Source organism: Pleurodeles waltl, chromosome 11 (assembly GCF_031143425.1).
Source record: "Pleurodeles waltl isolate 20211129_DDA chromosome 11, aPleWal1.hap1.20221129, whole genome shotgun sequence".
Taxonomy (NCBI): Eukaryota; Metazoa; Chordata; class Amphibia; order Caudata; family Salamandridae; genus Pleurodeles; species Pleurodeles waltl.
The window spans coordinates 184,324,330-184,346,810 of record NC_090450.1 but is presented as its reverse complement, the minus strand read 5'-3'; the positions used below and the strand labels follow the sequence as shown (position 1 = coordinate 184,346,810).

General features: G+C 49.4%; 1 long non-coding RNA gene across 1 annotated transcript in view; it reads left to right on the top strand.

Moving 5' to 3' along the window:
• The window catches only part of LOC138266594 (uncharacterized), a 60,795-nt gene extending 50,817 nt beyond the window's left edge, over positions 1-9,978 (top strand). The window contains exon 3 of the long non-coding RNA XR_011199566.1: positions 8,329-9,978. This is a non-coding gene — a long non-coding RNA (uncharacterized lncRNA). The remainder of the gene's footprint in view (positions 1-8,328) is intronic.
• Positions 9,979-22,481: the final 12,503 nt, after the last annotated feature.

The following is a 22,481-nucleotide window of genomic DNA, read 5'->3' as shown; positions in this document are numbered from 1 at the left end:
CAGGTCTGGCTCCAGCTGGGCACACAGTTCCTGTATAGTGTCTCGGTCAAGCCTGTATGTCAGTATGACATGTCTTTCCTCCATTGTCAACAGGTCCACCAGCGGTCTGTACACGGGAAGATTTCTCCATCTCCTCGCATGTCCCAGCGGACGGTGCCTATGAAGGACAACAGCAAGCACAGAGTCAATCAACCCACAGGTACGTCACCACAGCTTGCACATAACACGATTCCCAATGCATTGAATGGCTTGTATGAGTGTCGATGCAAGGCCTAGGTATGTGTGACGCAGTAGAAAATAAGGCATGTGGGCCCTTGAAATGGCGGCTGCCTGACCTGTGAAGTGCGACAATGGGATGTGAGGTCAATGCGCTGGCGTGGCACACTGTGGCGGTAGGCGGTCGAAGACCGCGGCGCAAAGCAGCATTGGTTAACATTGAACCCTATGGGTCTCAGGAGCCAATGATGATGTGCGCCGGCGGTCGCGGTACGCACCGCCGCGGTACGCACCGCCGCGGGCGTGACCGCCATTTTCTATCTGCTTAATCACTCGATACCTGATCTTCGACAGGAGAGGACCTACACTGCAAGTGCTGCTGTGACCATGGTCTGGAAGAAACAATGGCTCATCCGACTGGGGAAAGGGCCCCTGCCTTCACTGCTCAGGAGTTGGAGAAACTCGTGGATGGGGTCCTCACCCAGTATGCGCTACTCTACGGTCCTCCAGACCAACAGGTAAGTACACTGGGACCATGCTTTGTGGCCACTGCCTGTGTTGAGTGGGGTGGATGAAAGATGGTGGTGAGGGGAGCGATTGAGTCATGCATCAAACGACAGATGAGAGCATGTGCCACATGGCAAGGGTGGGGATGGGGGGGCCACTCACATCGAGCATGCATAAGGTGATGATTATTCTTCTCTCCCTGCACATGTCACATAGGTCAGCGCCCACCAGAAAATCGATATTTGGCGTGCCATCGCCAAGGACGTCCGGACCCTGGGGGTCCACCAGAGACGGGGCACCCACTGCCGGAAGAGATGGGAGGACATCCGACGCTGGAGCAGGAAGACGGCAGAGGCTCAGCTGGGGATGGCCTCCCAACGTGGGAGGGGTGCCAGTCGTTCTTTGACCCACCCTGATGTCTCGGATCCTGGCAGTGGCCTACCCCGATTTGGATGGACGCGTGAGGACATCACAGCAGACACAAGGGGGTGAGTACACTCAAATCCGGGTGACTTTGCGCGCAGTGGAGGTGTCTGGGTGGGGGAGGAGGGCTGTGGGTATCCCTAGGCCAGGGCGATATCTGTAGGCTAGGCCCCTCCGTAAGGCATGGCCCTGTGCCCCCGCCCCCCACCTCTGTAGGGTGCCAAGTACAGCTATTCATTGCCCTGTGTCATGTATGTGAGCAGCGGTCGCCCATAGGCTTGTAGACCATGTCCCACTGATTGCGTAGTCGACCCCAAGTGCGCAGCGTAGTGCAGGGGGCTTCTGTGTCTATCCTGTCCGCCAACGGTGTCGCCAATGCATGCACTCAACATTTCTTTATTTTTCCCCACCCCCCTTTTTTGTTGTCTTCCTGTTCATTTGTGCATTAGCATCATCAGGCGGAGGAGAAGTGGCATCGGAGCACGAGGGAGCTGCATCTCACATGGCCATGGCGGGCCATGCAACAGAATCGGAATTCACCAGTGAGACGGAGGGCGAGGGGAGCTCCACAGCGGGGACTCGTGCGGATGTCAGTGACAGCGACTCGTCCTCTGAAGGGAGCTCCCTTGTGGTGGCGGCAACAGCCATGCCCCCCGCACCAACAGGTACAGCCGCCACCCAGCGCACCAGCACCACCCTCCCAGCAGCCCCTCAGCGTTTGCCCCATGCCCGCTCACCCAGGAAGGTGGGCATCTCCTTCGCCCCAGGCACCTCAGGCCCTGCCCCAGTCACCCCTGCTGCCCTCAGTGTGGAGGTCATTGACCTCCTGAGGACGCTCATTGTTGGGCAGTCTACCCTTTTGAATGCCATCCAGGGTGTAGAAAGGGAGGTGCACCAGAGTAATGCATACCTGGAGGGCATTCATTCTGGTCAGGCTGCCCATCAGCGATCGTTCAACACTCTGGCCTCAGCACTGATGGCAGCAATTGTCCCTGTCTCTATCCTCCCCCTTCCAACTTCCTCCACCCATACCCAATCCCCTGTACCTCTGCCTATCCCAGACACACCATCAGACCAGCCTGCACACACCTCAACACCCAAGGGAAGCTCAGACAGACATAAGCACCACACATCACACAAGCATTCACACAAGCAACATCCACATGCAGACATACCAACACCCACTGCCTCCACTGTGTCACCCTCCTCCTCGTCTCCCTCCTCCCTCCCTGTCACGTCTCCACTCACACCTGCATGCACAACATCTTCAGCCACTACATCCATCACCAGCACACACTAGAACCCCCCGCACACGTGCAGTCACCCCTCCACTACCATTCACACGTCCCCTGTGTCCTCTCCCAGTGTGTCTGTCACCCCCTCTTCCAAGCTACACAAACGCAGGCAGCCACCCACCCAACAGCCATCCACCTCACCACAGCCTCCAGCCCAAGCACCTGCACCCAAAGACAGCAGACCTCAAACTCCTACAACCACAACCTCTTTCTCCACTCCCATTCCTACTACACCTACCCGTCCCTCTCTTCCTAAACTTATTTTCCTATCAAAACTTTACCTCTTTCCAACAACTCCCCCACCCCGTCCATCTAATAGGACTCCAGTCAGCACCTCAGCCACCACAAAAGCGGGCCCTGAGAAGACAGTCTGCCATGGACTGTGGAGTCCCCCACCCTCAAGGTCAGCCAGTTCAGTAGGGAGCCAAGGCACGGCCAGCCCACCCCCGCAAAAACATGCGAAGATTGTCAGTGCCCGGCGCGAGAGGCCTAAAACACCTGGGACCAAAATCACTACCATGGCTCCGGCAGGGAGTGTGGTGCCAGCTGACACACCGCCAAAGGTGGGGAAGGGCCACAGGCAAACAGGGAAGGCTGGGAAGGGCAGCACAAGACCGCCAGCAGCCCAGCTGTGCAGGAGGGCCCCGCATGCCCCATCCCAGGTGGGCAGGAGGGCACCAACAGGCCCGGTACTGCAGCCCAGGAGGGCCCCACCAGCCCCATTCCAGGTGGGCAGGAAGGCGCAGCCAGCCACAGGTCAGGTGGCGAATGACCTCCACGCCATGGGCGGATCCACTGAACTGGGCAGTCATACGAAGCACCGCTGAACTGGGCACCGCCGTCTCAAGCACCGCTGCGCTGGGCACCGCCGTCTCAAGCACCGCTGCGCTGGGCCCTTCATCTCAAGCACAGCTGAACTGGGCCCTTCATCTCAAGCACCGCTGCAATGGGCCCTTCATCTCAAGCACAGCTGAACTGGGCACCGCCGTCTCAAGCACCGCTGAACTGGGCACCGCCGTCTCAAGCACCGCTGAACTGGGCACCGCCGTCTCAAGCACCGCTGCGCTGGGCACCGCCGTCTCAAGCACCGCTGAACTGGGCCCTTCATCTCAAGCACCGCTGAACTGGGCCCTTCATCTCAAGCACCGCTGAACTGGGCCCTTCATCTCAAGCACCGCTGCGCTGGGCCCTTCATCTCAAGCACTGCTGAACTGGGCACCGCCGTCTCAAGCACCGCTGAACTGGGCACTGCGTCTCAAACACCGCTGTGCTGGGCACCGCCGTCTCAAGCACCGCTGAACTGGGCCCTTCATCTCAAGCACCGCTGAACTGGGCCCTTCATCTCAAGCACCGCTGAACTGGGCACCGCCGTCTCAAGCACCGCTGAACTGGGCACCGCCGTCTCAAGCACCGCAGGAACTGGGCCCTTCATCTCAAGCACTGCTGCGCTGGGCCCTTCATCTCAAGCACCGCTGAACTGGGCCCTTCATCTCAAGCACCGCTGAACTGGGCACCGCTGTCTCAAGCACCGCTGAACTGGGCACCGCCGTCTCAAGCACCGCTGTGCTGGGCACCGCCGTCTCAAGCACCGCTGGCCCATTGGCGGAAGGGGCAGGCTCGCATCTGTGTCGGGCAGGGCTGCACGAAGCACTCTAGGCACTAGTCCCCCTCCAGTACCAGTGGAGACTGATATTGACTTGAGAGACTGTGGCTTTGCACTACCCAGGATGGAACAGTGGGCAAGCCACCCACTGTAGAGACTTGAGAGACTGTGGCTTTGCACGCCCCAGGATGGAACAGTGGGCAAGCCACCCACTGTAGAGACTTGAGAGACTGTGGCTTTGCACTCCCCAGGATGGAACAGTGGCCATGGATGCCCCTCGTGGATCTGGCGTCGTGGACTCATCTGGCTGAGGTGCCCCCCTTCCCTTCCCCCTGAGGTGCCTGTAGTTTTGTTATCTGATGCCCCTGCAGTGTTCTCTCCGTTGGAGTCAGGTATCCTGTGTGGGCTTTGCCCATGTGATTTGGGCCCAGTGGTCCACGAACATTGCCTGATACAAATATCGGACTGGACAATTTATGTATATAAAAGTTTTAGATGTGTGATATATTTTAAAGCCAGTCATACAATATATTCCAATTTTTATAATAATTTCCTTTTGTCTTTACATTATTCTGGGGGGTTTGGGGGGGTAACAGTGATGTCTTGCTATGCATTGATGTGTGTGTTGTAGTGGGTGAGGGTGAGGGTGGGTGTGTCGCATATGTGTGTCCCCGTAATTTTTTGCCTCCCCCCTCCCCTGTGTCGTAGGTGCAGTACTCACCGTTGTCTTCTGCTCCGGCGTTCGTGCTCCTGGTAGAGGAGCAGAAAGACAATCGCTGGGAGGATGTGGAGTTCGGGTTCCATGCTGTCCAGATTCCTCGTGGGGTGTATGGAGGTGAGCGTTTTCCGTTTGCAATGGCTGTTTCCGCCGTGTTTTTATCGGCGGGGCTACCGCCCCGGAAAAGGTGGCGGTTTGGTGGGTTCTGATAGGGTGGGCGGTACATTGTCTCCCACCTGTCTGTTGGCGGTGACCGCCGCGCTGTTTGTTTGTTCCGCCGTGGCGGGCGGTGTGTTGAAGTGGCGGTCCATGTTGGCGGTTTCCGCCAGGTTCGGAATTCCATTTTTTTTACCGCCAGCCTGTTAGCGGTTTTGACGCGGCTTTAACACCGACCGCCAGGGTTTGAATGACCCCCTATATGTGGTTCACCAGGGCTCTCCAGAAATGGTGGTGGAGGCAGAACGGATTGCATGGTGCCCCCAAAAACAATAAGTAACAATATTCCTGGAGACAAAACAAAATCGTAACGACCTTTGTTATATCTTTTTTTGTTAGTTGAAGGTAAATAAATAATCCAACCAGTCCTTATTGCCTCCTTTGTGTGTTCTTTTTCCTTTTTAAATTTTAAATAATAACTTTAATGTTCAGCGGATGGGCTGTTGAACAAAGCTCTTCTTTAGCAAAGTCTCACCATTACTTGTGTAACCTCTCCACATCAGAAAACACAAAAGATGTTTTCTATGATTGGTTGAAGTAACACCGGAGCAGGAAACCCCAACCACGAGGTGGAGTAAACCGGTTTCTGACAGGAAACCCCAGCCGTCTTTTGTGTAGGAAAAGATCCCCTCACAAACTTGCTGGCACCAAAAATGGCGCTGAGGGCGACTTCGTTGAGAGCTGATTGTTAGCTGATGCGTGGGATCACAATGCCTGAAGATCGGATCCCATCCTCGTCGCCACAATGATGTATGCGAAGCAGAAGAAAATGAGGAGCACGGTAGGGTTAAAATGCTTTTATTTTCATCTTTTAAAAAGTCTCCAGGCGCCCCCAGGACAAAGCCGCTAGCCGCTCCGTCTCCCAACCGTTTCCGTTGCCGTAGTGCTCAAGCTGCCCTCGAGCACCTAGCAGCCCCTTCACCATTGGGGTTCTAGACGCGAGGCCATGCGCGAGACCACGCGCGTAAGTACTACAAGGAGCAACACTGTGCTTGTTATCTAGGATGATCCCTAGATTTGTTGCATGGCCTGGGTGTGTGGGTTTTGGGCCTAGCTCCAGCAGCCATCAGGTGGAATCCCACAGGACAGTTTTGTTTGCAAAGACCAGTGTTTCTCTCTTGTCAGAGTTCAGCTTCAGGCAGTTGGTTCACATCCAGTCTACTATCATGGTCAAGCAGTTGGTGAAGTTGGTTCTGCTGGTGGGTTTTAAGGCAGTAAGATGAACTTGTCCTGCATTGGACTAACTTATGGTAGCTGAACCTCTGACACACTTTATTTTTTTAGACTTTAGATTCTTGTTGGTGTGCAGAGGACCTCTCTGCCCTTTCTACAATTTGGGTCTTAGACTGTTATTGAGTGATTTCAAAGTTCAGGCCAACACCTTAGCACTGTTTAGTTGCAGTAGTTCTTCAGATTTAAAAATAGAGATTGAGTTGTTATTTCATGTTATGTTAGAAACAAGTGTTACTTAACAGGAATTAATATTAAGAAGTATTGAGCTATAGGAGGTGAGAAGTGACTTTAGTCAGTAACCGGAAGAAATCACACATAACTGAAACATTTAGAGAAATTTTATGTCATACTTGTATACATAACTAACTAGAAACTTCGTTGTGTATCACGGAATATAGTAATAACTATCGTGGTTTGGAATTTGAGATTACTTATTGTAAGCAAGGAAATGCAAATGAATAGTAAACACTTTACCAAGCTCGCCAGTGTGGGTCTTTTTCTGTTAGTTTTCGAGTCTCTTGGAAAGGTTCTATACCTGCCCAAACAGTGAAATAGTTAGTTTAGTAAGAGTAATTTCCTCTAAGTCTACTGAAATGCTTTTTTTTAATGGTATAGGAATCTGAGCAGTGAACGCGAGTATCTTTTTCCATCTGTCTCAAACACTACGACAGCTACACCAACAAGACTACCCATGTTAGACCTTGTTATAAACCCTCAAATTAAATTTCGTCGTGCTCAGTGTAACTGTCAATATCCTTTTCCTCATTTTATGTTGTGTTTAAATTTAGAGGAGATATGTCGTATTATTTATGTTTACGTAATCCTGTTCCTACTGTGCTAATAGTGCGAGTATAATTGCTCACTACAGGGAGGAACCGTTTACCTCTGTTATCATTCGCCATTTAATAGCCTTATCGTTGTAAAGAAGCCTTAGGTGTATTCGTTCATTAGATAAATATTTTCTTCATGTTCATCCTTTCCTGTTATTGTAGATTGAGTTGCTCCGACGATTCCATTCAAAACTTTCTGGGCCTCATTTACAACAAACTGGCGTATGGATCACGATGCACCAGTTTGTTTGCGCTGCCCTGTGCCTCCTAACAGCACCATGGTAGCGTTACATTTACAATATGGTGCGCCATGGCACTTGGCACAGTTGTGGACCTATTCCGGACTAGCGTAAAAAATGTTGACGCTACTCCAGCAAAGCTTTGGGAGGTCTATTTAAAACAGTCTAGTTTCACTTCAAAGTCTGCCCTTGAGCAGGAGTTAAAAAATTACTCTAGAACGATGCAGTGAAATCTTACAGATTTCACTGTGTCATTCTTGTGGGCTTCCAAGCAGGAGAACACCTGCCTTGCATACATTATAGCTGGTGCAGGTATAATGTGGAGCAAGGGTTTAACAAACTGGTGCAATGGACCCCTTGCACCAGTTTGTATATGTGGTGATGTGTGGGAGACTTTTTTCGCTGCCGTAGCATAAAAAAATAAATGACGCTACGGAAGCGCAAGGAGCTTGTAAATGAGTCCCTCTGTTTTTATCATGACAATATACTAAGAAGTTATTCTGATCCATGCTCACGAATCTTGTCTTCAAAGAGGTAAGCTTTGGAATCGCAAACATCATGGTAATCCTATTTTAGTTACAATTAAAGTGATGTAATTAATTAGAATCTTTGTTGCTGTATTAATACAGAGAACCTGGGTGACCCTTTTCAAATGTTTTCAAACATCTACCATAACGACATTGTAGACTAGAACAGCTGTTCTTTGGGAAACAGTTGTTGTATGAAACAATACTGACATAAACAATTAGGTGAGTGTGGCACTGAAATAGGCCAGATAGAGGGATTGACATGAAAGAGTCATGCTTACTGCAATATCATTTTACTTCAGTTATATAATAGGAATTGATGGTAGGAACATGACCTATGAAATTGTAGAATATACACTGTTTTATAGGTTTATGATATTTGTGAAAAGTAGCTGTAACACTGTCTAATGCTCTTAAGTGTCTGTGATGAAGTGGATATATATGTACATTTCAATTCAGTTTATTATTTTAAATACTATAAATACCAGTACATGTAATAAGCATGCCATCTCTTTTTACAGCCCTGAAGAAGCGGCTTGTCCTATCGCAAAACACGTATTGGCTGAAAACTGTCAAGTGGGTTAACACATCAAAAATTGTGTAGTGTTTGGCTATACTTTTTGTCTTAACGTTGTGCCTTAATTTGGAATAGATTTCATTCTGTTGCAGTTATTGGTGTGAAAATTGTGTTTTGGTATTAATGTAATTACTAATGAGAAGAGAATACAGTCTAACAGTAAAAGATCTTAATCTCAAATAAAAAGAGTGAATCATACAATTTGTACTTGGATAGTTTTGTGAACCCAACCAATTTTGTTAATGTTTGGTTCTGCTGGTGTTTGTCTTGTCCATCAGGGAGAGGATGAGTTGGGTGTCATCAACGTTGGAGATGACCATGATGTCTTGTAGCCTGATGATGTTAGCGAGCGGTGTTGTGTAAATGTTGAAAAGAGTGGGGCTGAGGGACAATCCCTGTGGGACACCACATATGAGTTTCATGGTCTCTGATGTGATGTGTGACAGCTTCACCATTTGTTTTTTTTCTGTGAGGCAAGATCATATCCATTTGAGACGGGATCCTTATATGCCAACCTTGGGGAGTCTGATGAGGGTGCTGTGGAAGACAGCGCCAAATGCTACAGAGAGGGTGAGCAGGATATGGTCACTGTTTCAACTCAGTCCAGGATGTTTTAAATGTCTGTGGCCAAGATGAGTGCTGTTTCAGTGCTGTGGTTCTTTCCAAATCCTGATTGTGTGTTGTCTAGAAAATGAAGTTTGAGATGGGTTGTAATTTGCTTGTTAATGGCCTTCTCATTCACTTTGGCTGGATAGCGTAACACGGAGGTGGGTCAGAAGTTGCTCAGTTGATTGAGTCGGCTGTGGGCTTCTTGAGGAGAGAGTTGATTTCTGCAAGTTTCCATTCATCCTGGAAAGAAATGGACATGATAAAAATCTATATATTGTGGGACAGGGTGGTGTTGATTGTTGATTTTCCTAGGATGCAGATGCGCTAGTGGTGTTAGAGAGCTAACATTATTAATAAAAATGTATCACTAAAATATAGTGTGATATAACATGTATTAAAAGGCCTAACTGAAGAACGTGTTTTTGAAAAATAAACGTGTGCTCTGAAAAGTGATTGCCCTGGTGTTAGCCGCAATGAAGTTCGACATGAATTAAATAAATGCTAATCAAAATGTAGTTTCTTTAATCATAATTATTTGTATGACAAAAGATGATTATTAATATCTACCGAAAGGTTAATGGTTTAACTTAAACCAACTGTTTTATTCTTCATGTTTAGCATTAGCAGAGAAAGGTACTTCAGCATGTATTTGGTTAAAACAGTGGTACAAAATTACAGAGAAGGAAGAGAGCTTAGTGTTTCCTGCTTATGGAAGTTTTAATATAAGAATTTTGGAAAATTTGAGAAGAGTACTTTATGAATTAAAACCCCCTCTGAGACCAGCACAATTTTAATCTTTAGCTATTTTGAATATAGTGGCCAGACAACAAGAGAAATTAAAATTTGACAGATGAATTAGAAAAGCTGAGGAATCTTTGCAAGAAGCCAGATGGGAAAATGAGCAGAAATTCCGGAGGACAGAAACTTTACCTCATATTGGAATATATCCTACAATCACACAAGAGAGAGTGAGCAGTGTTAGATCAAAGACAAAGAAAAAGAATAAGGAGCCTGAAGAAAATGAGTCGAAGTCAGATGAAGCTAGGAAATCATTAACTTATGATAGTGACTCATGTGTTGATGAATTTACAGCACAATTATTGAGAAATCGCCCCCCTCCATATGCAACACAAGAGGCAAGTCCAGGTACTACTATTAGTCCAAGTGTATCATCTTCATTTGTGGAAACACAGAGTCAAGTACACGTTGCAACTAATGTTCCGGCTTTTACAGTTACTCAAACTTCTTTGATTCAAACTGTAGCTCAGCCTATTCTATATTCTACAGGTCCTATTGTAAGTTCTGCATTGAGTACTACAGTACCAGGTGCACCACAGATTTCGAGAAACCAAAAAGGGTTCAAGTGGAGTCCACACCTAATTCGATGCTGCCTGTGCAAGTTGTTAATCAAGCTCAGATAACGCCAAGGTATACTCAAGTAACAGTAATGCAATTGAGTTCCTCAGTAATTACAGGTCAGAGTTCTAGAGTAATTTACTCAAGAAATCAGAATGTTCCATCAAATCCAGAAGCATTAACAGCTCCTGTTACAACTGGTCCAGTTGTATGCTCAGAGTAACAATGAGAGCGTTATACAGAATCATTTTAATTGAAATGCAGAAATGGAGTACCTCCATAAATGCTACTGCAAGTGTTATCACTTTAAGGAATCAGACTTTTGACAGAACTGGTCCGCTAACAAATTTAACTTATTCCAGGACTTCTCAAAATTTGGAGAAATCAAATTTAAATTTGAATTAAATTCTGTTGACAACTAATACTCCATGTATTACTCCACAATGTGTGCCCAATTTAAATATTAATGTTTCTTAACAAGGTTTGACAGCTCAACAGATAACAGAATGGTTGGAGAAAAAGAGTGGAACATCAGCAATGAAAACATTTGCTGGAGGGGAACTACATTTAGCACTACATTTAGCAAGATTAAAATTAGAATTAAATGATATGATTGAGGTAACACTTGAATTAACTAGAATTGACTTGTATAATGAAGATGAATTAAGCTCCATGTGTAAATATGTTACAAAGAGAGCCGGACTGTCACATCAGAAATTATCAGAACTTGCAGAAAAATATGAAGTAGATAATAAACTTCAATCCTATTAAAAAGGAGTTACAGATTAGAATTCAATTCAAAAGACATTGAGAACATGAGATCACTTGGAATGAAAATTCAAATTAGAGAATTAACCCAAAGTATTCAAACAACGGGAGCATTAGATAAATGAGGAAGTAGATGGGTAAAGAAAAGAGATCAGAAGAAAAGAAAGTCTGCAAATGTGAACTCCACTGATACACAGCAGGCTGATAGCCCGGTAAAAATATTAACTATGAGAGAAATTCCTGGAGGAAATTATGTTCATGTCCCTTGGAGCAGGAGTGATATTTTGACAATTACAAATAATTACCTGAGATTGAGAGAGAAGCCAGTGGATTGGTACCAGCAGACAGACAGTTTTATGAAACCAACAAAAAATACCTGTGGGAGGATTTAAATACCTTGCTAGAAATAGTAGCCCCAGCTGATTAATGGATTGAATGCAAAGGAGTGTTGACTGGCCAACAAGAGAACCTCCACAAGATCCAGTTACAGGTGCACCACACCCTGAAGTAATGAAAAGCTATTACAAAGTGATTGCATTTTTTAAAATGAGAATTTCTCCTACAAAATGTTGATTGGCAGAGAATTGATAGGACGAATCAGGAAACAAACAAGCCAATACATGCACATTATGAAAGATTATTGCAGGCATTCAAACACTACAGTGGTACAGAGACCTGAAATCAGTAACATGCTTAAGATTGATTTGATTTGATGGCAAGCAAAACCAGTTGATGAAGTATTGCAGTTTGCTACATATTGCAGTGACGAGATACAAATGAAGCAGAAGTGATTGAAAAAAAAGGCAATGGTGATGCAGATTAGTGCAGCGCAATGAGGGATGCAGGGAATTCCACAACAACAGAGACACACGCAAATCGTTCAGAGTCAGACACTGGCGAAAAACAGAGGACGTGATGGTTTTGGAAATGGAAACGGAAATCGTGTTGTCGGTGTTTGTTAGACCTGACAGCCTTAGGGTGGTCACCCCTAACTTTTTGCCTGCCTCCACTTTTTGGACACTGTTTTTGCTGGTTTTTAGACTCTGCGCACTTTACCACTGCTAACCAGTGCTAAAGTGCATATGCTCTCTCCCTTTAAACATGGTAACCTTGGATCACACCAAATTGGACTATTTGATTTACTTGTAAGTCCCTAGTAGAGTGCACTACATGTGCCTAGGGCATGTAGATTAAATGCTACTAGTGGGCCTGCAGCACTGGTTGTGGCACCCACTTTACTAGCCCCTATACCTTGTCTCAGGCCTGCCATTGCAAGGCCTGTGTGTGCAGTTTCACTGTCACCTCGACTTGGCATTTAAAAGTACTTGCCAAGCCTAAAACTCAAATTCTTCTACATATAAGTCACCTCTAATGTGTGCCCTAGATAACCCCTAGAGCAGGGTGCTGTGTGGGTAATAGGCAGGTCATGTACCTGTGTAGTTTACATGTCCTGGTAGTGTGAAACTCCTAAATTCGTTTTTAAACTACTGTGAGGCCTGCTCCCTTCATAGGCTAACATTGGGGCTGCCCTCATACATTGCTGAAGTGGTAACTGCTGATCTGAAAGGAGTAGGAAGGTCATATTTACTATGGCCAGAATGGTAATACAAAATTCTGCTGACTGGTGAAGTTGGATTTAATATTACTATTGTAGAAATGCCACTTTTAGAAAGTGAGCATTTCTCTGCACTTAAATCTTTCTGTGCCTTACAATCCATGTCTGGCTGGGTTTAGTTGACAGCTCCTTGTGCATTCACTCAGACACACCCCAAACACAGGGTACTCAGCCTCACTTGCACACATCTGCATTTTGAATGGGTCTTCCTGGGCTGGGAGGGTGGAGGGCCTGCCCTCACACAAAGGACTGCCACAACCCCTACTGGGACCCTGGCAGACAGGATTGAACTGAAAGGGGACCTGGTGCACTTCTAAGCCACTCTTTGAAGTCTCCCCCACTTCAAAGGCACATTTGGGTATAAAACAGGGCCTCTGCCCTACCACCTCAGACACTTCCTGGAGAAGAAACCTGAACCAGAACCTGCACCCTGACAAGAATAACTGCCTGGCTGCCTAAAGGACTCAACTGACTGCTTTCTATAGAAGACTGCTGCCTTACTGTTGCCCTGTTGTCTTGCTGCTCTCTTACTTTGCTGCAGAAGTGCTCTCCAAGGGCTTGGATAGAGCTTGCCTCTTGTTCCCTGAAGTCTCAGGACCAAAAAGACTTCTTTCTTGCAACTGGAATCTTTGTGCAGCGAAAAATTGGATGCACAGCTTGTGCTGCAGTGAAAAATTCAACGCTCGGCGAACCGGAACCCCGCCGCTCAACTTCGAGAGGAAAAGATCGACGCAGCGCCTGTGGTGCTACCAGAACTTCGACGTATGGCCCACCTGCACAACGCCACCCGACTTCCAGAGGGGAAATCGACTCTGCGCCTGCCATGAGGGAGAAATTTCCCCGCATCGCCCACCGGAACGACGCAGAGCTGGTCAACAAGCCCAGGATTCCACGCACAGACCCCGGGCATCTGAAAACCCCGCGACCCAAAGAGGAGACCCGTCCGCATGCCAGAAATCAACGCAATGTCTTCCCCGCGTGGAAAACAAAGACGCAAGTCCGTGTGTGAAGAAGCAAAACCGACGCACACACCATTTTCCATGCATCTCTCCTCTGCGGAGATTTTTCACCCCAACCAGGTACTTTGTGCTTGAAAGAGACTTTGTTTGCTTTTTAAAGACTTAAGACACTTTGGCCCGTATTTATACTTTTTTTGCGCCGCATTTGCGTCGTTTTTTGACGCAAAAACAACGCAAACTTGCAAAATGCCATCGTATTTTGTAGGTTTGCGCCGTTTTGTGCCAAAAAGCGGTGCAAATGCAGCGCTAAAAAAAGTATAAATACGGGCCTTTATATCACTTTCCAGTGATATCTTTACATTTTCTTATTGCACCTTTTATCGTTTTGGCCTGCAAATATCCAGATAAATATTATATATTTTTATAAACACTGTGTGGTGAATTTTTGTGGTGATATATTGTGTTATTGTATGATTTATTGCACAAATACTTTACACATTGCCTTCTAAGTTACGCCGCCTGAGTTAGTGCCAAGCTACCAGAGGGTGGGCATAGGATAATTTGGATTGTGTGTGACTTACCCTGACTAGAGTGAGGGTCCTTGCTTGGACAGAGGGTAACCTGACTGCCAGCCAAAGACCCAATTTCTAACAGTGTTGATTTGAATACTAATGTTAATTCAGGTGAGATGCAGACAATGAGAAAGATGTTACCTTGTCTCACTTGCGGGGGGTTTCAGGCATTAGAAACAGCAGTGTCCAATGATGGTACAGGAAGGTGTTGTCAGATGAATTAACATAATCAATTTCCACATTTGAGATGACCAAGAAATTGGAGTCCTAATTTAAATGTCCAGATTATGAATAATCAAATGCAAATTCCGCAGTAAATGCAAATTCCCCAACAGCCGGTGCAGGTGCCACGTTTTCAGGTACCCCAACAGCAAATGCAATAGTAGATGCAAATGATGCCACAATAACATATGCAAATACCGCAAGCTCCAATGGCACAGCAGCAGATAGTGGTTTATCAGCAGAACATGGGTCAAAAGTTGAGTCAAAACAGTCAACATGCATTACATAGTAACCGCTAAACATTGAGGATGAATCGAGTGATGAAATTGTGAATGAAAGTTCAGATGTGTGTTTGCAACTTCATTAGAGGTGGATCAGAGTGGTTCTTATATAAATGGAATGGTAATGGGACATGATGTTTTTTATTATTGGTTGACACAGGAGCTACACACTCTACTGTAGCTCTGCAGAAGTTCCTAATGTGCCACTTTCTGGAAAAGCAGTGCAGGTTGTAGAAGTAGCAAATCAGCACTTGACAAATCTGATTACTGAGCTTATTCCTGTTAAAACTGGTAATTTTGAAGGTATGCACAGATGTGTAGTCTGTGACTCAAGTCCAGTATGTTTATTAGGTAGAGATGTGTTGTACAAAACAAGATATTTGATTACCAGTACAAATGACGGAATGGCCATCCAAACAAATAGTGATGATCAGGAATCCTGTTACCCAGTTCTAAATTGTAATTTGATTAATAAAGAGCTTCCATTGATTGCTCTTTGTCCTGCATTTGCAGTATTGGACTTGCCTGTTGAGTTATGAGATACAGGTGGTCATTACAACCCTGTCGGTTGGTGTTGAAGCGGCAGTAAGACCGCCAACAGGCCGGCGGTAAAAAAATTGCAATTACGACCGTGGCGGAAACCGCCAACAAAGACAGCCACTTTCACACTCCGACCGCCACGGCGGTACAAACAAACAGCGCGGCGGTCACCGCCAATAGACAGGCGGAGGACAAAGTAACGCCCACAGTATCACAACCTACCAATCCACCACCTTTTCCGGGGTGGATTCACCGCGGAGACAAACACGGTGGAAAAAGGAATCCCGAAGGAAAAACGCTCACCTCTACACACCCCATGAGGAACGAGGACGCCGTGGATCCGGAACTCCAAATTCTACCTGCAATAGTCTTCCTGCTCCTCTACCAGGAGCACGAACTCCGGCAGCGAAGACCAGGGTGAGTACTGCACCTACGACACAGGGGAGGGGAGAGGCAAAAAACAGGGACACGCAACACGCAACACTCCCACCCTCACCCACCACAACTAATGAATATCAATATATCACAGTTACACCCCCCAAACCCCCTGGAAGAATGCAAAGACAATAGAAAATGAGAGTAACCCTTGTAATATATTAAAAGCAAGTAAGCAGAAACATATATATACACACCATGTACAAAATATATACCAAGCATAGTAGTCCAGGTAGTGCTCTAATAAAGTCCGTGAAACACTGGGACCACACAGTATGGGCGAGGCCCACACAAGATCCCCGACCATGACGAGGAGAACACTCCAGGGGCATCAAAGAGAAGCTAAACAGGCACCACAGGAGGAGGGAAAGGGGGGCACCTCAGCCGCTTGAGTGCACAACGCCAAATCCACGAGGGGGCCACATGCCCACTGTTCAATCCTGGGGAGTGCAAAGCCACAGTCTCACAAGTCTCTACAGTGGGTGGTTTGCCCACTGTTCAATCCTGGGGAGTGCAAAGCAACAGTCTCTCAAGTCTCTACAGTGGGTGGTTTGCCCACTGTTCAATCCTGGGGAGTGCAAAGCCACAGTCTCACAAGTCTCTACAGTGGGTAATTTGCCCACTGTTCAATCCTGGGGAGTGCAAAGCCACAGTCTCCCAAGTCTCTACAGTGGGTGGGTTGCCCACTGTTCAATCCTGGGGAGTGCAAAGCCACAGTCTCACAAGTCTCTACAGTGGGTGGTTTGCCCACTGTTCAATCCTGGGGAGTGTAAAGCCACAGTCTCTCAAGTGGATGACAGTCTCCACTGGTTCTGGAGGGGGCTTTGTGCCCAGAGTGCTTCATCCTGCCAAGGACAGAGGTAGTGGATGACAGTCTCCACTGGTTCTGGAGCGGGCGTGGTGCCCAGAGTGCCTCATCCTGCCAAGAACAGAGGTAGTGGATGCTTTTCTCCACTGGTTCTGGAGGGTGCATGGTGCCCAGAGTGCTTCATCCTGCTAAGGACAGAGGTAGTGGATGACAGTCTCCACTGGTTCTGGGGGGGGCTTTGTGCCCAGAGTGCATCATCCTGCTAAGGACAGAGGTAGTGGATGCTTTTCTCCACTGGTTCTGGAGGGGGCTTTGTGCCCAGAGTGCTTCATCCTGCCAAGGACTGAGGTAGTGGATGACAATCTCCACTGGTTCTGGAGGGGGCGTGGTGCTCAGAGTGCATCATTCACCCCGTGACGGACTCAGTTGCCTCAGTGCCCTTGCCGCTCATGGACCACAGGTGCTTGAGACGGCGGTGCCCTGTTCAGCGGTTCTGGAGATGGCGGTGCCCTGTTCAGCGGTGCTTGAGATGGCGGTGCCCTGTTCAGCGGTGCTTGAGACGGCGGTGCCCTGTTCAGCGGTGCTTGTGACGCCGGTGCACTGTTCAGCGGTGCTTGAGATGGCGGTCCTGTCCTGGGCAGGTGGGCTTGTGCTGGCAGTCCTGTCCTGGCCAGGTGGGCTTGTGCTGGCGGTACTGTCCTGGGCAGCTGGGCTGTTGCTGGCGGTCCTGTCCTGGGCAGCTGGGCTGTTGCTGGCGGTCCTGTCCTGGGCAGCTGGGCTTGTGCTGGCAGTCCTGTCCTGGGCAGCTGGGCTGGTGCTGGAGGTGGCCTCCTGGGCAGCGGGGATTATGGCGGTCTTCTCGGCCGTGCTGCCCTTCCCAGACTTTCCTGGTTTCTTGTGGCCCATCCCCACCTTGGAAGGTGTCACAGCTGACTCCACACTCCCACCGGGACCCCTGGGAGCGGCTTTGGTGGCTGGAGTCTTCCCCCTCTCCTGCCGGGCACTGGCCAACTTCTGATGCTTCACAGGTGGGGGACTGTCTGTGCTGTGGCTCCGTGCCACACTGAATGCCCTGGCGGCTGGTGCACTCCAGATTCCGGTGACTACAAGCACCACTGGTCCCGGAGATGTTGTGGCTGAGGTGCTAGTTCGGGACCTAGGAGACAGACGGGGTGGGGGAGCTGTGGGAAAGAGGTCAAGGTTGGACAGGAAAAGTTTTTTTGACACACTGGGACGGGTAGCTGGAGGGGGTTTGGGAGTGGAGGAAGAGGTGGTGGTTGTAGGAGGTGTTCGTTTGCTGACTTTGGGTGAAGGTGCATGCACTGGAGGCTGTCGTGAGGTGGATGGCTGTTGGGTGGGTGTGTGCCTGCGTTTGTGTATCTTCGGAGGGTGCATCTCAGACACACTGGGAGAGGACACAGGGGACGTGTGAATGGTAGTAGGGGTGGTGACTGCACATGAGCGGGGTGTGGTGGTGGGTGTGCTGGAGAGGGACGTAGTGGCTGTAGAGGTAGTGCATGCAGGTGTGAGTGTAGACGAGACTGGGAGTGAGGAGGGAGACAAGAAGGGGGGGACACAGTGGAGGCAGTGGATGTTGGTGTGTCTGCATGTGTGTGATGCTTGTGTGAGTGCCTGTGGGATGTGTGGTGCTTATGTTTGCCTGAGCTTCCCTTGTGTGTTGAGGTGTGTGCATTCTGGTCTGTAGGTGTGCTTGGGATAGGCTGAGGTACAGGGGATTGGGTTGGGGTGGAGGAAGTTGGAGGGGGGAGGCTAGACACAGGGACAATGGCTGCCATCAGTGCTGAGGCCAGAGTCTGAAAAGCTCGCTGAAGGGCCGCCTGACCAGAATGAATGCCCTCCAGGAATGCATTTTTTTGTTGCAACTGCCTCTCTACACCCTGGATGGCATTCAAAATTGTAGACTGCCCAACAGTGAGGGACCTGAGGAGGTCAATGGCCTCCTCACTGAGGGCCGCAGGGGTGACTGGGGCAGGGCCTGAGGTGCCTGGGGCGAAGGTGATGCCCACCCTCCTGGGTGAGCGGGCACGGGGCAAAGGCTGAGGGGCTGCTGGGAGCGTGGTGCTGGAAGGGGGGGTGGCAGCTGTACCTGTAAATGGGGGTGGCATAGATGTTGCCACCATCACAAGGGAGCTCCCATCAGAGGACGAGTTCGAGTCACTGGTCTCAGCTCCTGTCCCGCCGTGGAGCTTCCCTCGCCCTCCGTCCCACTGGTGAAGTCAGAGTCCGTAGTGTGGCCCTCCATGGCCATGTAGGATGCAGCCCCCTGGTGCTCCGGTGCCACTGCTCCTCCGCCTGATGATGCTAATGCACACAAGAACAGGGAGACCACAAAAAGGGGGGGGAACGACAGAAGAAAGACATGTTGAGTGCATGCATTACCGCTACCGTTGGCGGACACGACAGACAGAGAAGCCCCCTGCACTATGCCGCGCTCTTGGGCTCCACTGTTCAATTTCTGGGAAATGCCCTACAAGGCTATGGATGACATCTGCACACATAGATGACACAGGGGCATGACTAGGTGTACTTGGCACTCTACAGAGGTGGGGTGGGGTGCCACATGGCCTGCCTTACGGAGGGGCCTTGCCTACGGAACTCACCCTGGCCTAGGGAAACCCACAGCCCACCTCCCCCACCCAGACCCCTCCACTGCGTGCAACGTCAGCAGAATGAGAGTGTACTCACCCCCTTGTGGCTGCTGTGATGCCCTCAAGCGCCATCCAATTCCGGGTAGGCACCGCCAGGATCCTGAACATCAGAGGGGTCATGGTGCGACGGGCACCCCTCCCACGTTGGGAGGCCATCCCCAGCTGAGCCTCCGCCGTCTTCTTGCTCCAGCGGCGAATGTCCTCCCATCTTTTCCGGCAGTGGGTGCTCCATCTGTGGTAGACCCCCAGGGTCCGGAAGTCCTTGGCGATGGCACGCCAAATATTTTTTTTCTGGTGGGCGCTGTCCTACATGAAATGTACAGGGGGAAGAGTAAGTTATTACCAACTGCACCGTCAAAGTGATTGGCCCCCATCCCCACCCTTGCCATGTGGCACATGCATTCATGCACGCCACACTCTCCACCCTTCCTTCTTACATCCAGCCCTCTCCACACAGGCATAGCCCATCCAGCATGCTCCCAGTGTACTTACCTGTTTGTCTGGAGGACCATAGAGTAGCGTGTACTGGGGGAGGACCCCATCCATGAGTTTCTCCAACTCCTGAGATGTGAAGGCAGGGGCCCTTTTCCCAGACACTCGAGCCATTGTCACTTCCAGACCGAGGTCACAGCAGCACTTGCAGTGTAGGTCCTCTCCTGTCGAAGATCAGATATCGAGTGATTGAACAGATAGAAAATGGCGGTCACGTCCACGGCGGTGCGGACTGTCACCGCCGGCGTACATCGTCATTGGCTCCTGGGACCCATAGGGTCCAATGCTAACCAATGCAGCATTGCGCCGCGGTCTTCGACCGCCTACCGCAATGGTGTACAACACCAGCGCAGTTACCTCACATCCCATTGTCCCACTTTACAGGTCAGGCAGCCGCCATTTCAGGGGCCCACATGGCTTAATTTTCAACTGCGTCACACATACCTTGGACTAGACTCAACACACATACAGGCCACGTTTTGTGTATGGATGGTGTTCTGTGTAAACTGTGGGTACGTACCTCTGAGTTGTTTGACTCTGTGCTCGCTGTTGTCCTTCATAGGCACCATCCGCTGGGACATGTGGGGAGATGGAGGCATCCTCCGGTGTACCGACCGTTGGTGGACCTGTCAACAATGGAGGAGCGACATGTGATTATCACCCACAGGCTTGACCGTGCCACAATCCAGGAACTGTGTACCCAGTTGGAGCCAGACCTGATGTCAGCAATCCGCCATCCCACAGGAATCCCCCCTCAAGTGCAGGTGCTGTTAGTGCTCCATTTCCTTGCAAGTGGGTCATTTCAAACAACAGTGGGCATAGCATCAGGGATGTCCCAGCCTATGTTTTCCAACGTGTTGTCCAGAGTGTTGTCTGCCCTTCTGAAACACATGCAGAGCTACATCGTTTTCCCTCAGTGGAGGATTTGCCTACGGTGAAACGTGATTTCTATGCCCTGGGACATATCCCCAACATCATAGGTGTCATTGATGGGACACACGTGGCCTTGGTCCCCCCCCCCTGCAGGAGTGAACAGGTGTACAGAAACCGGAAAAGTTATCATTCAATGAATGTACAGATGGTATGTTTGGCCGACCAGTACATCTCCCATGTGAATGCCATGTTCCCTGGCTCAGTGCATGACGCCTACATCCTGCGGAATAGCAGCATCCCTTATGTGATGGGGCAACTCCAGAGGCACCGTGTGTGGCTATTAGGTGAGAACCTGGAAGCAAACAGTGGGAATGGTTGTGTGGGTCTGGGGATATCCCTACAGGTTAGTGCGTGTCTAACAGTTATCCCTTGGCAATTGCAGGTGACTTTAGTTACCCCAACCTGTCATGGCTACTGACCGCAGTGAGGAATCCCAGGACAAGGGCAGAGGAACGCTACAATGAGGCCCATGGGCGAACTAGGAGGGTGATCGAGCAGACCTTTGGCCTCCTGAAGGCCAGGTTCTGGTGCCTCCATATGACAGGTGGATCCCTATTCTACTCACCAAAGAAGGTGTGCCAGATCATCGTGGCCTGCTGTATGCTTCACAACTTGGCTTTGCGACGACAGGTGCCTTTTCTGCAGGAGGATGGTCCAGATGGTGGTGTTGTGGCAGCTGTGGATCCTGTGGACAGTGAAGATGAGGAAGCAGAGGAAGAAGACATGAACAACAGGGACTCAGTGATCCAGCAATATTTCCAGTGAGACACAGGTAAGAGTACAGACCTGCCTACTACATGTACTTTAACACTACTACCTCTCTACTGTCTGTCGTTTTCACCCAGTGTGTTGGCACTGAGTTGTCACTTTCCCTTACGATTTCACAGATGTGGGTCCCACTGTGTGACATCTGCTTAGATTCCTCATGGACTAGAGCTCTGTGACTTAGGTATGTTGACATTACAATTGTAAGAGCATTTTGTCACTGTAATTGCCAATACACTATTTTGAAATCACAGACAGACTGAAGATTGTTTTGTGCTTTAAGTGTGTTTATTTAAGTGCTCAATATTGGAGGGGGTAGTAAAATGGTGAGGGGTGATGGCGGAGGAATGTCCATGGCAGAGTCCAGTCTATTAGTCTCACGGGTGCATTGCCCATATGGGCATAGGAAGTGGAGCTGGGGCAGTTTAAGTATGGACAGGGTGACAAAGTGCGACAGTAGGATGACAATCAGGATGGTCTCATTTCTTGGCGGGGGTCTTGGCATCGTACTCTGTCTTTGTCCTGGATCTCAGGGACCGTTTGTGGGGTGGTTCTCCCTCTGCAGGGGATGGGGTGCTGGTGAGGTGGTCCTGTGGTGGGGCGTCCTGTCCACTAGCGCCAGCGGAGGTGGCGGGCAGTTCATCGTCCATGCTAGTGTCAGGGGCCCCTTGCAGTACCACAGTGTCCCTCCTGGTGTTCATGAGTTCCTTCAGCACCCCTACGATGGTGCCCAGGGTGGAGCTGATGGTTCTGAGTTCCTCCCTGAAGCCCATGTACTGTTCCTCCTGCAGGCGCTGGGTCTCCTGAAACTTGTCCAGTACTGTTGCCATCGTCTCCTGGGAGTGGTGGTAGGCTCCCATGATGGAGGAGAGGGCCTCGTGGAGAGTGGGTTCCCTTGTCCTGTCAGCCCCCTGTCTCACAGCAGCCCTCCCAGTTCCCCTGTGTTCCTGGGCCTCCGTCCCCTGGACCATGTGCCCACTGCCACTGCCCCCAGGTCCCTGTGGATGTTGGGGTGGTGGGTTAGCCTGGCTTCCCTGTAGTGGTGGACACACAGCTGATTGACGTGTCCTGGG